The following is a 15,839-nucleotide window of genomic DNA, read 5'->3' on the forward strand; positions in this document are numbered from 1 at the left end:
ATCCATTCTATTCTCTCGTCCATTCCATTAGCCCATACCAAACAGACCCTATGTCTTTCGCCACACATATTTTTTTCATATCAAGTGTGACCAAAGCTCGAGTCATCATAGGTATCATACGGCCACATACACTTTTTAGTGGCCTTAGAACTTAAAAGTGTGGCTAAAGGGTAACATTTTTGGTTAAACTCTAGCATTTTCTTAATTAAGTGTGGCTAAAGGGTTGCAATAGCCATATAAATTTAATTAAAGTGTGTATCTTTGTATTATATAGTCACATATATTTACTAAAAGAGTTAATTACACAAATGGGTCCTGTGGTTTATACATAATTTCGCCTTAGGGTACTAACTTATTTTTTTAACAGGTTTAGGTTCTATGGTTTCAATTTTGTAACACCTTTGGGTACTAACACCAAAATTAGTTAATTAATGACTAAAATACCCTTGCATTTTTTTAAGTTTATCAATGTAACACATTTGGGTACTAACACCTAATTTTATTTAAGTTTAAATCAATTTTACAAAATCTATTTATTTTTTTATTTTCATTATTTTATTATATCTCTTAATTAACATAAACTCTATTTATTTTTTTTATTTTCATATTTTTATTAAATTTCTTATTTAACATAAAATCTACTTGTTACACCAATATTTTTTAAATAGATTTTTTAAATAAAATCTACTAGCTATATAGTTTTATGTAAATTAAAATTTAATTTTCAGTTTTGGATTGAAATGATTGATAATAATAAATATCTTTCGTGTAAAAAAAATAAGCCATTTTTAACTCGTTTTTTGTTCAATTACATTTTACTATTTTAGAAAATATTTAATTTACATAAAATCTACTAGTTACGCCAGTAAAATCTACTAGCTATATAGTTTTATGTAAATTAAAAATCTACTTTACAAAAAAAAACGAGTTAAAAAAAGGCTTAAATTTTTTTAGTTTTATCTAAAATACCTAGCTATATAGTTTTATCTAAAATACATAGCTATATAGTTTTATCTAAAATACCTAGCTATATAGTTTTATGTAAATTAAATATCTTTCTAAAATAGTAAAATGTAAATGAACAAAAAAACGAGTTAAAAAAAGGCTTAATTTTTTTTTACATGAAAGATATTTATTATTATCAATCATTTCAATCCAAAATTGAAAATGAAAATTTAATTTACATAAAACTATATAGCTAGTAGATTTTATTTAAAAAATCTATTTAAAAAAATACTGGTGAAATAGAGTTTATGTTAATTAAGAGATATAATAAAATAATGAAAATAAAAAAATAAATAGATTTTGTAAAATTGATTTAAACTTAAATAAAATTAGGTGTTAGTACCCACATGTGTTACATTGATAAACTTTAAAAAAATGCAAGGGTATTTTAGTCATTAATAAACTAACTTTGGTGTTAGTACCCAAAGGTGTTACAAAATTGAAACCATAGAACCTAAACCTGTTAAAAAAATAAGTTAGTACCCTAAGGCGAAATTATGTATAAACCACAGAACCCATTTGTGTAATTAACTCTTACTAAAAAGTATGTTTTAGCCATATCAATTAAATAAAAGTGTGAGAAAAAGAGTTGTAATCGAACATATTATCAAACATTTTTTTTATATAAAATGAACATCTCATTATATTGCAGCATATTAAAACCCATCAGACATATTTTGCTTTTAGATTGTATATATAGAGAGGGTGATGATTGAAGTAAAGGAATATTTTTTTTAGGAAAGAAGAACTCATCATATTATGCATTTAGGAATGTGAACTTGTTTGTTTTTGTTGAAATATTAGATTGAGAAAATTGTGTTGAGAAAATTGTGGAAAAAGACTAGTTTAATAAGATTCAACTACAATACCATTTAAAAACTTATAAAAATAAAATATTTGTATCATATACAATATTTGTATCATATGTGGAAAAAGAGTAAAAGAATAATGTATATATAAGTTATGTTCATAAAAAATAGAAGACAAATATTCATATTTCTATATATTAAGTTAACTTTCTTTTTACCGTTACCAATTCAAATATGTAGGTCCCTTTTCTCGGAGGATCGAGAACAACCTAAACCTTGTTATACTAACCCACTAGCGAGTGCGGAATCCAAGCTAGTAGGCAAACCGGGATGAAGCAAGAACAAACACAAGAACACACAAAGTTCACCGATTAACACCACTGTATTAATACGTATGAAGGTTTATGGTTACAAGCACAAGGTTTACAATCTGTTTGCAAACTCTCTAAAGTGTGTGTGTGTGTGTGTGTTTTCCAGCAGAGTTTCTCTAACTCTCCAAATGTGCATCTGTCTAACACTAACACACTGCATGGGTATTTATACCCATACATAGCAGGTCTTGGTCGAAGGATCGATAGATGGTCCGAAGGATCATCTATCGATGACAGGGAGCTCGAACGATCAGCATGGACATCGAAGGATCATCCTTCGATGTCTAATGGTTGAACTATGGTCGAACCATATCTTTCGAGCACCTCGAAGGATCAGTTGTATCCTTCGAGGCTATCCTTCGATCCAGACAGCATCATGTTGTCCAAGTCAAACTAGGAGGATAGTTGACTTGGTCAACTTACAGACTGACTTTGGACATCGTTTACATACAGACCGAATACAGACAAAGTACAGACACAAGTGCACCAACAAACTCCCCCTTGGCTGTAGCTTTGTCTTTATCTTCTATGGTTGTAGACTCGTCTTGAACTTCGACGGTCTTTGGTCTTCGAGTTATCAAAACTCTGATGTCCTTTCAAGTCTTCAATGTCGGAGGATCTTCAAAGTCTTCACGTCTTGAAAGCAGAGAGTGTATCAACAAACTACCTGTATCATGTAGGAAGTGTGTTGACAAACTCCCCCTTAACATAAGCTCCCCCTTGAGTTATGCTCGTGAAAAGACTTTATCTTTATGAAGTGAGATCCTTGTGGTGTTGAGGATGGTCAGCGGCTACTCGATCATCTTCATCAGTTGAGCGCCTTCTCGTCGTGTCTTCATTCCAAAGCTTGTCATCGACCATGTTCTCCTAGCCTTTAGAATCTGCACATGCAAGAAATCTAAACGCGTAATGAGAACAACTGCTTGGAATATTGTATAAACAAATGACACACGAATAACCATGTCACAATCAAACACCGTCCGACAGTTTGAAAGTTTAATAAAATTTGTCAATTTTAGTCTTTAACTTTCAAAACATGCAAATTTCGACCGTTTATGAAGATTTAGTCAGTTCGGTTTTCGTTCAGGTTTCAGGTAACGAAGACTCGAGCTCCAACATCGTACGATCGAAAATAAAGTAGAAATAAAATCTTTTTGGCTTTTATAAAGTTTATATTAAAACACACCTAAAATCTTTTTGGTATTTTTGAAAGTAAACGACAACAATTTAAAATCCTTTGAGTGTTATCAAACGACATCACCGCTAATGTCGTGCTGATATGCACCAAACGACGAAACTGTTTAAAAGAAAGCAATAAAAGTTAAGCAGTAAATAAATATATACAGACATTCTTTTTGCGAGTTTCGAGGGTAAGAGAATCATATCAGTGTACGGTCATGCCAAAACACTCTTGTTGTTCGGTTAGTTAACATTAAGATAAGCATCCTATAACAATTATCGGTATTGTTGTCCACTTAAGCTCAACTTATCAGATGTAATCATGTTTAGAGGATACGTTAATGTATGATTTATACTTACCGACCGGTGTTCATCCACATCACGACACATTCCCGTATCAAGGTATGCACGAGAGTTCATCTTACCGGTGAGTATACCGATTATCATCTGTTTGACCGTATAAATTGTGAGATACTCACTTATTTTGATTTGAAAACAAGTCCTATGTGATATAATCACTTATTGATGAGGTACTTGATTTTCGTATGCATGAGGGCACAGGTGCAAGTCCGTGAACAGGTCAGTACTTCCGTACAGCAGAGAGACGAACTTGACACCCGGATAAATGTGATATTTTATCACTTATTTGAATTGGACATGTGATTGTTTATCACTTATTGAGGTCGAATGCAGTATGCAATATGTACACGTATGTATAGTATCATGGAAGATCTAGACTTGCGTCCCCGTTATTTTTCGGTAAAAGATACAACCATGATACCCAGATGATAAGCAGCATAAAGACCGAATATCTCAGAACCTCGGCAATCTATCAAACGAAATTTCGGTACTAAGACCATATGCCAATGAATGGTTCCCACCTGGTCTTCAGTCGATTAAGATTTATATCACCCTGCACATTTTAAAATGATTGTGAGCCTACCGATACACCTTATATAGAGCTGCTTATCGTTTTACATTTAAGGTTTAAAGAGGTTTGGATAGACCACTGATGTACTATCATTTTCTCTTTTGCTCTCCAGGAAACTCATTTTTGTTTTTCTATTGTTTTTGTGTTTTTGAAATTTTTCGATGTTTTTGTATTTTCCGATTTTTGGATTTACTCCCCCTAAAATCAACAAACTAAGATAAATTTAAAAACACACAAAGATATTTACAAAAATGATTTTCCGATGTTGGTTTACTCTTGCTTGACCTTAATGCCGTTTACCAATAATAAGAAGTCAAATCTAGATTTGTCAAAAGCTTTAGTAAATAAGTCGGCACGTTGGTCATCGGTGTGGACCTTAACAACATCGATTAGCCTTTTCTCAAAGCAATCACGTATGAAGTGATATTTGATTTCGATGTGTTTGGTCTTTGAATGCTGCACAGGATTTTTAGTGATATCTAAAGCAGCAGAATTATCAACGTATATAGGAGTAGTTAGGAATTCAAAACCGTAGTCCCGCAATTGTTGTTGGATCCAAAGAACTTGTGAACAACAACTTGAGGCAGCAATGTATTCAGCTTCGCATGTTGATGTAGCGACACACGTCTGCTTCTTGCACTGCCAGGTGACTAGGCGATTTCCTAAAAACTGACATCCAGCCGTTGTGGATTTGCCGTCGATTTTACACCCGCCAAAATCAGAATCACTGAATGCGACCAAGTCAAAGTTATTATCCCTAGGATACCACAGACCGGTGTCTGGATAAGCCTTCAAATAACGAAAAATCCTTTTGACAGCTGCAAGATGTGAGGCCTTCGGGTTGACTTGATATCTGGCAAGCAGGCATGTTGGGTACATTATATCTGGCCTTGATGCTGTGAGGTACATAAGGGATCCGATCATCGCGCGATAGTATGAAGGGCTAACAGGTTCACCCTTCAAGTCAGGAGTAATTCCATGATTAGTTGGCAATGGGGTACCAATGGGCGTTGCATCGGACATCTGGAACCGGCTCAGGATGTCTCCAACATATTTAGTCTGATGGATGAATATCCCAGACTCCGTTTGTTGCACTTGTAGGCCCAAAAAGAAATTCATTTCCCCCATAGCACTCATCTCGAACTTATCCTGCATGATGCGCTCGAAATTCCTGCACAAAACATCATTAGTAGAACCAAAAATAATATCATCAACATATACCTGTACCAGAAGAAGATCTCCATCTTGTTCTTTGATGAAGAGAGTACAATCGATAAGACCTCTTCGAAAACCGTTCTCCAACAGATATGTAGATAAGGTTGCATACCAAGCTCGTGGCGCTTGATGAAGACCATAGAGAGCTTTGTTGAGCAACCAAACCCGATCGGGATGGACAGGATCTTCAAAACCAGGAGGCTGTTCGACATATACCTCTTCTTCAACCACACCATGTAGAAATGCACTTTTGACGTCCATCTGGTAAACCTTGAATCCTTTGAATGAGGCATAAGCCAGAAAGATCCGAATAGCTTCCAGACGTGCAACTGGTGCATAGACTTCGTTGTAGTCGATACCCTCTATCTGACGAAAACCTTGAACGACTAAACGAGCTTTGTTTCGAATGACCACTCCACGGTCGTCTTTCTTGCATTTGAATACCCATCGAGTGCCAATCTTCTTGTAATTCTCAGGCTTTTCAACCAGCTTCCAAACACCCAGCTTGTGAAATTGCTGTAATTCTTCCTGCATGGCTTCAACCCAAGCACTGTCTTTCAATGCTTCTTTCCACAACTTTGGTTCTTCTTGTGACACGTAACACGCGAAGGACCAGTCATTCTGTTGGCCAGATTCTCTTATAGCTGAATACAAACCAGCATTCCGGTTGTTTCTCAGCTGATTACGCGTCTGCACGCCGCGATGGACATCTCCTATGATATTCTGCTGTGGATGGGTATCGTGAATCCTCATTTCAGGATTATCCGGTACACGAGCATTGATACCCAAATTATTCAGATTAAGATCAACAACCAACTCCACACCAGGAATGTGGTTAGAGGTGGATGCATTTCCTTCAGCAGTATCGACATTCTGCGTATGAGGTGTATCACCAGAGGCACCTTGAACAGGAGCAGCTGGAGCTGAAGATCCTTCGGCTGCATCATGATATTCATCATCTTCAGAAGAGTCATTATAATCAGCAGCATCTTCATAAACCTCATTTTGAACCATATTGTTGACTGACGAAGAAGCTTGAGGGTCAACAACAATAGGTCTAACCAATGGCGAAACAGCAGCGTTGTCACTTTCCAACAACATTCGAGCCGCTGCTGATTCTTCGTCAAAGGTTGGCAGATTAAAGGAGTCAAATAGCCCATCATAATCGAACATCCACGGATCACCCGGAGCCCTAACAGGACTCGTGTACCTTTGAACCCTAACTTCGCTCCATAGCTCAATCTTTTTGGTAGCTAGATTCCAAACACGAAAATTCGGAGTTGCATATCCAAGGAAGAAACCCTCGATAGCTCTTGCACCAAACTTTCCATCCGGTTCAATCATAGTACAAGGAGCACCAAACGGTTCAAGGTAAGAAAGATCCGGTTTCCTTCTCTGAAGGAGTTCGAAGCAAGTCTTGCCATGTCTCTTAACTGTAAGAACTCTGTTCAACGTGTAGCAAGCAGCCGATACAGCCTCTCCCCAGAATTGAATAGGGAGTTCCGACTCTACTAACATTGTTCTTGCAGTTTCAATAATAGTTCGATTCTTCCTCTCAGCGACACCATTTTGTTGTGGAGTATAACGAGAACTGTACTCATGAAGAATGCCTTTAGAAGTACAAAACTCATCCATAACTTGATTCTTGAATTCAGTTCCATTGTCGCTTCGGATCCTTTTCACTTTCAACGTATAGAGATTCTCCAACATTGTAAGAAGATCCTTGAGGATGCCAGGAGTTTCACTTTTGTGTGCCATAAAAGATACCCAAGAAAATCTAGAGTAGTCATCAGTAACTACTAAACAATAAGCATCACCAAACGTTGTCTTGTGCTTCATAGGTCCAAAAAGGTCCATATGAAGACGTTCGAGAGGCATGCTGACAGTGTTGATTTTCTTCAAAGGGTGAGACTTCTTTGTTTGCTTCCCCTTTTGGCACGAGACACAGATATCTTGTAGATGAAAACTTCTTACAGGCACACCATTCACAAGATTATTTTTCACCAAATGGTTCATTTTTCTCAAGTGAATGTGTCCCATTCTTCTGTGCCAAGATATAGACTCCTTTTCTGTGGCTTTTGAGACAAAACAAGTAACTTGTGCAGATGTAGTAATTGCTTGGCTCATATCGAGAATATAAAGATCATTAACTCTCGGAGCCGATAAGAGAACCCATTCTTGTGGAATTTTGAATCCAGGTTTCAGCACATAGCAGCCAGCATCATCAAAAATCACTGAGAACTTTTTATCACAGATTTGCGACACACTGAGAAGATTGTGATCAATTTGCTTCACATAATTGATCTTATCAAAGCACACGATGCCATTGGAGATACTTCCTTCTCCAGTGATGTACCCTCCTTTATCACCCGCAAAGGCAACATACCCTCCTCTGATATTTCTCACGTCATACAGGAGCCGTAAGTCGCCAGTCATGTGCCTGGATGCTCCACTATCAACAATCCAATGACTATTAATAGTTCCTCCTAGAACATCCTGCACATGTCAAATAAACACATCAGTTGAGAATGGGGACCCAAGCCTTAGTGGTCTTGGGTCGTCCCTTGGCATCACGATACGTAAGCTCTATCTCTTGATGGTTTTCAAGAACAACTGCTCCCCCTGAATTATCACCCGACTTAGGTAACCAAGTTTGTCTGTGCCCACCAGTTTTTGAAGATTCTGGTTTTACAGGTTGTGACACTCTTGGTTCCTTCTGAACTGTTTTAACTTCAGATTTTAAAGCTTTTTCAACAGTTTTTATGTTCTTACGTCGTTGTTTAGTTTCTTGTTCTTTTACAGTTCGTTTATCTTGTTTAGGTGAAACTGACCGACGTTGAGGGTGAACTGTTTCAGGTGGAGTTTTCTCAACAAGTTTCTTCTTTGGAGCATTTGGGCAATTTCTGATAATGTGCCCAATTTCTCCACATTTGAAACAAGTTCTCCTTTCAACAGACTTAGGAGAACTTGATCGACTACCAGATGTTGAGCTTGTAGAACCTGAGGTACTTGCTCTTTCATCACACCCGTTTGTATGTTGGGTGTAATTGTTATCACTGTTTCGTTTCAAAATCTTGACTTGTTGTACAAAATCAGTGTTTGATTTGTTTTCAAAAGTCTCAATTTTATCTGTACCTTTTGATGCTACAAACTTAACATCTTTTCCTTTCTTCATGTAACGAGCTCCTTTTGATTCAACTTTAGCCTTTGGCTTTGGAGCTCGTTGTGGTTGTTTACCCTTAGAAGCAGTCGGTTGTTGAGTGGTTGGAGATTTTTGATTGCCAAACTGTTTCCTAATCTCAGCCTTAGGAATTGGATCACATTGTGTTACCACAATTCCCGGCAGTGTTTTTCCCAAAAATTTGTTTGTATTGTCTTCAAAGACTTTGTCAATCAAAGATTTATTTACATTTTTAATTGGAAAAACATGATCTGAATAGATTTTATTATCTCCAACCAAGGTGTACAGCACATTACTGCTTTTAACAGTAGACACACCTGTCTTATCAACCTTGACAGGATCAATCACTTGCTTCTCAACAGATGGAACCTCAGGAGTATCAGGATCACAAAGGATGTGATTCTCTCGTGGAATATCTACTCCTTTCATCTTGCTAAGTGATTTATCCTGATCACTTACAGCCACATCTGATTCATCATCCGATGTCTCATAGTCCTCGATAATTGGAGGACTTTGTTTCATGGATGGTGAAGTTTCTGGTTCCTTAGGGGCTGTGTTTGAAGAACTGTCCGATTTGAACCCTAGGCCAGTAGAAAATTCCTCAAAGTTCAAAGGCACACTGGGTTCATACCGAGGCATTTCCTCTTCATCGGGCATCTTGGTATAGTTGTCCATCAAAGGGGGTGGACACGCCTTATACCCTACACCTTTCACGTTACCTTTCAGTTGTTGAACGTCTATGATGTGATCAAGCACAAATCGGGAGTTAGAATAACTATCCAATTTCTGTTTGATCGCATCATGCTTGCATTGGGCAATGGCTAATTGCTTCTTAGTTTCTTCCACAAGGTTAATGTATTCATTTATACTAACTTGTTTGTGGTAAACTACTTTGTTAACCTCGGACACATTTTTCTTTAATGTTTCTATTACAGATTTAAATTCTTTTTCATTCCGGGTTAAAGCCATGTTTGCCTCTTGGCATTTTGACAGTTCAATAACCAAATTCTGATTATGACTATGAAGCTTTTCTGATTCAAGCTTCATCTCTGCACATGATTTACAAATACTAGGAGCAGGAGGTTCAGAAGTTACCTGACTAGTAGAGGCTGAACCATTTGCCATAAAGGCAGTTTGAAAAGAAAAAGCTCCATCTTCAGAGAATAGCTTTTCCATTTCCGTTGATGTAGCAGCAGCCTTCCTAATCAGAATTGATTTCTGACATTTAAGCTCATCAGCTTCATTCAATAGCTCCTGTATATCATCATCTCCTTCTTCATTCACATCAGGCTCTGAGTGATTATCCCCAGAAACAGAGCCTTCTTCATCCGAACTGCCCGAATAACCAGAACTGTCATCGCTCCCAGAAGATTCTTCTTTTTGAACCTGCTCGATGACCTTAGCATACAATGCAGCTCCGCCTCCCTGATCACCTTCACCAAACTGAACTGACCAGTCACATCCTTCATCAGCTTGAACAGCCAAAGCCCGATTGTGATTGGTAGCTCCAGGCTGTCCCTGATTGTTGTTCACTGCCACCATCCTTCTTTCACGGTTTTCTTGTTGGGCATTCACATTAGTCTGGTTTCTGAACGGGTTGTGATTGCCGTGTTTTGTTGGTCGAGTGCACTCACGTTTAAAGTGCCCTTTCTCGCCACAGTTAAAGCACGTGACGGCATTAATATCAAACCCATACTTCGTGTTTTTCTTTCCTTCCAACGAAGTTCTTCCAGTTCGTGCCATGAAATCTTTTGCCCTTCTAACCGCACTAGCAAAAGCCCATTTAATATCCATCAACTCCATTTCTTCCTTGTCGATCTGATCATAATCTTCATTGGTCATGTTGATGTTTCCAAGCTGACCAGCTACCAAACCACAGTAAGCACTGACCATGGTGTTGATAATTTCCATATGTTCCTTAGCAACTTCAATGCTAAGGTGTGAAAGATTTGAGTTGTCGACTCGGATTGTGTGATGACTTTGAGGTTGAGGTTGAGGATTGCTTGTATAGTGAGCTTGCTGTTGTTGTTGTTGAGGTTGTGGTTGTGGCTGTGTTGGAACAGGAATATAAGACCTCGGATCGAATTGAGGTTGTGGTGGAGCAGCTGTTGATTGAGGAAATGGAAAGGAACTCGTATTGGACACAAAAGCAGTTTGAAGCTTCGGTTGCTGAACAGAACTAGCTGAAGGACCAAAACCAGGCAAATACATTTCAGTATTCTGAGGAGCTGGAGCACGCCTTGCTTTCCTAATTTCTTCATCATTTTTATGTTCCAGCTTCTGAATGAACTCATAGATGTTAATCTCATCTAGAGCTTTAGTATGCTTCAACAACTCAATAAACGAACTCCATTTTGGGGGTAGGGCATCAGCAAACCTATTCACCATGTCTTGTTGAGTAGCTGCCACCCCATAAGCACACATTTCACTAATCAAATGATAGAAACGTGTGGTCATATCATTCAGAGTCTCGTTTTCCAAAAACTGAAAGGATTCAAATTCTTTCTTCAACAAATCATGCCTAGACTTTCGAGCAGCTGCATTGCCTTCTCCTCTAGCAACTAAGGCATCCCACAATGCTTTCGTGGTCTTGCAATATGAAAACTGATGGTAGATGTCTTTGTTGAGTGCTTGAGTAAGTATGGCATAGGCCTTTTTCTCCAATTCATAAGCCTTCTTGTCATTTTCAAGCATGTTGGCGTAACCTTCTGAAGTGGATGCTCTACTTTCAAGACTTTCATTGAATGCATTGACAAAACACATCCAAAGGTCGGTGCTTTGTCCTTGAACATATGTGTGAAAGCGGCCTTTCCATGACGGAAAATCGTTCATGTGGTTCAGCTTTGGTGGACGATTGTTACTGCCTGTTTCACTCTCACTAATCAGAAGATTTTGAAGACTTTGACTTTGATTGGATACCAAAGCCCATTGACAGGAACTTATTGATTGTTGTTGTTTTGGAATGGCACTCGTCATATATTCAGCCATAGACATCTGTTTCAGATCTGGTTGTGGATCCGTACTCCAATCCCAAGGGCTAGTACAGCTCATTTTGATCAATAATATATATACCACACCTACACACCACAAACTGTTAACAACAAACAGACAACAATTGAAAGATATAATCTGATCGAAAGATCAAGACTTGTTCGAAGGATCAACAGTGATCGAAAGATTACTGTTGAGTTTCGAGCAAAGCCTTCGAAAGATTTTCAATGAAAGATCCTTATCTTTCGACTGATTATCACGAAAGATTCACAGTTCGAAAGATCTATATCTTTCGAATACTGATCTCGAAAGATTCACAATGAAAGATCCTTATCTTTCGAGATGTATCCTTATCTTTCGGACAACCAACTTTCGAAAAGATTCCAACTACGAAGGATAACCCTTAGACTTCGAAAGACTACTCGAAGGATGCCTATCTTTCGAGCTGCCTTTGATCGAAAGATTTCGAAGGATATCTTTCGATGTCGAAGGATATCTTTCGACAGCTCTGACACACTGACACAAGGTACGACAGGTTGGTGAAAAGTTGATGTGGTTGGTGAGCCAACTTTCGGCAGAAAGGATGTTTCTGTCAACAACTTTTTCACCAACTTTTTGACTTTCAAAAAGTTTACCCAAAATGGCAACCTTATCCCAAGTCCAGTCACCGGAAAGATGATCGGAACACGGCCGGAAAAATCAAAGTTTCACAAAAACAATTTTTATGTTACCCAAACCGACCCCGAACACTCCCGATAGGTTTAGTACGCGTTTTTATGCAGAAAACTACCAAAAACGGGTGCTAAACCAAGTGTCCAAACACACCAAAGAACTCGAACAAACCGGTTTTAAACAAGGTAAAGAGCGAGGCTCTGATACCACTTGTAGGTCCCTTTTCTCGGAGGATCGAGAACAACCTAAACCTTGTTATACTAACCCACTAGCGAGTGCGGAATCCAAGCTAGTAGGCAAACCGGGATGAAGCAAGAACAAACACAAGAACACACAAAGTTCACCGATTAACACCACTGTATTAATACGTATGAAGGTTTATGGTTACAAGCACAAGGTTTACAATCTGTTTGCAAACTCTCTAAAGTGTGTGTGTGTGTGTGTTTTCCAGCAGAGTTTCTCTAACTCTCCAAATGTGCATCTGTCTAACACTAACACACTGCATGGGTATTTATACCCATACATAGCAGGTCTTGGTCGAAGGATCGATAGATGGTCCGAAGGATCATCTATCGATGACAGGGAGCTCGAACGATCAGCATGGACATCGAAGGATCATCCTTCGATGTCTAATGGTTGAACTATGGTCGAACCATATCTTTCGAGCACCTCGAAGGATCAGTTGTATCCTTCGAGGCTATCCTTCGATCCAGACAGCATCATGTTGTCCAAGTCAAACTAGGAGGATAGTTGACTTGGTCAACTTACAGACTGACTTTGGACATCGTTTACATACAGACCGAATACAGACAAAGTACAGACACAAGTGCACCAACAAAATATGTAATAATAATCATAATTATTTTGATATAATTATTTTTACCGTTATCATTTAAATTAGAGGCCTAATCGTAACATATATCATTTAATATGTTAAACGGACAAGATAATTATTTAATGCTATAACTTTAAAGAATCCTATAAAAGCACAAACAAAACTTTTCACTTTAACACTAACCTTGAACATAAAGCACAAAACATAAGCGACGATGAAGTTTACTATTAGCATGTGTATAACACTGTTATTAGTTATCACAGCATCAACACAGACAGGTAACTAGATTAGATTAGATTCATTTTATTATATGCTTTTAACATATATGAATTTTGAATTTTTGACTACGTTTATTGGTTTGTGTTAGATGCTGAGATTAATAACGAAGGTGCTGAGACCACGTTGAACGTAAGTAAACCAGTCACATGTAGTAGGTATGATGATTTGCCAGGCGGTAATTGTGATTATGATAAGTGTCAAAAGTTGTGTAACGAGATACACAGGAATCCTGCTTGGGGAGAATGCAATAGCGATACACAGTGTTTATGTTATTGGTATTGTTTTTAAAGCTTTAGCATGATCGTATATAAGAAAAAGTCGTTTGATCGACATTTCTTTATTTTTCTTCTGTTTGCATCTTGATTAATGAAAAGACAAAAAAATACTAGATTTTATCATGGGTGTTAATTATATGTTTGGTGTTAAGTACCATGTAACCAGATGAATGAAATTGGTAAATCAAAAATATGAACTAAGAAAACATGGAATGTGTTAGCTAATGATAAATATGTTACATAAATTCATGATTACAATACATATATGTTTTTTTTTTTTTGAACGGTTACAATACGTATATGTAACTACGTATTCAAGAACTAAAAAATATATATATAAATATAACAAATGTGTTAGCTAAATGATAAGTGATGGAGCTCGGCTATGAAGATTATGATGGAAGAAAGCTTATCAAGGGAAAGAAAACAAATTATAAGTTTCTTAAACAAAACAAAACAATCAATCATTTATTCCACGAATCTTCCAAATACTTATAGAGTTTTACAATATAGGAAATAAAAAGACCTCCCAAACTTATGGTGAAATACAAGGAAAAGGAAAGTAGATAAATACTAAAATGGTAATGATAAATCAAATAAATTCATAAAAGTCATACTCAGGCCAAACTATGTTGTCTTAATCGGGCTTCGTTTTCAGGTGTGCAAAGTCGGTTTGGTTTGTACTAGTTATGGAGATTTAATCATAATCAATCATCGGTTATGGGGCTGTTTTGGTTAAATTCGATTAATTGTCCAATAGATTTTTAGATAAAATGAAAATCTCATTATTTTTCAGCTTATTGAAACCATTCGGACATATTTTGCTTTTAGATTGTATGTATATATAGAGAGGGTGATGATCGAAGCAAATAAAAGATATTTTTTAGGAAATAAGAATTCATCATATTTTTTTTGCCTAACTTCTTTGTTGAAATATTAGATTGAGAAAATTGTGGGATCAGCCTCCATCATTTCCCGAAATAAAAATACTTCCTTGCAAATCAAGATTGACAAATTTCTAGACTAATTTCTAGCCATCCCTTTTATTGTATTTCCATTTGTGACAAATTGTATAGGATATATAATCTGTATTGGTTTCAATGACCAATATAAGGTTAAAGGGTGTGGGAACATAGATTGGGTCATCAATCGCTACGTAGAACTATTAATTGATTGCTACACCACCCTCTTGTCTCATCCATCATGGTTGGCATGGATTAAACCATGACAATCATGAACCTCCTTTCCTTTTTCAATATTTCCTTTTTCACAAAAATATATTAAAGTAAGAGAATAGTAGTTTGGGTCCTGACCACACCTTTATAGCCTAAGAAAAACCTTTATCTCAATTGCTCTGTTATGTTATCATTGACAACATGGTATTAGAGCGGTATTGATGATCCTAGGATCAAGTCTTCTCATTATCTACCATAACTAAACCAGCCATGTCCGATACAGAGAATAGCTTGGCTATTCAAATTGCCAACCTCCTAAAAAGTGGCATTCAAACCTAAACTTAGAATTCCAAACCAAACCCCTTCGATAGCCTAAAATTAAGCCTAAACCTCACAAACCAAAACTATCCTCTATGGGCTCGGATAATGCGAGTCACCATAGAGGGGAAATCGAAAGCCTTTCTAAACTATCTAACTAAAGACCCACCGGAACACACTCGAACAAGATGATCTTGTTATTTTTTTCGTGGCTTATTCAAAATATTGAGCCAGCCCTTGCCAGTAACTTAACAGAGTTCCCAACAGCGAAAACGTTATCGGGCCCTCTTATGGTCACGTATAGTAGCGGCAAAGACAAACTCCAAACTTTCGATCTCCACGTCAGGGCAAATGAGTTCAAGTAGAATGGCATACCGTTAGAGGAATTCTGGACTATAATGCACTGGGACGGGTACGGGAACGGGGTACGGGGACGGGTACTGGAACGGGAAACGGCAAAACTAAAAAATTCAAGAAGCGGGGACGGGACGGGTACGTGAATAAAAACATATAAAAAAATAAATATATATTAAAGATAATGTAACACAAAACCCCAAAATAGTTATATATTGATGTAAAGTTCAAAAATCTCATATCTTCCTA

This window comes from Helianthus annuus, chromosome 1 (assembly GCF_002127325.2).
Source record: "Helianthus annuus cultivar XRQ/B chromosome 1, HanXRQr2.0-SUNRISE, whole genome shotgun sequence".
NCBI lineage: Eukaryota > Viridiplantae > Streptophyta > Magnoliopsida > Asterales > Asteraceae > Helianthus > Helianthus annuus.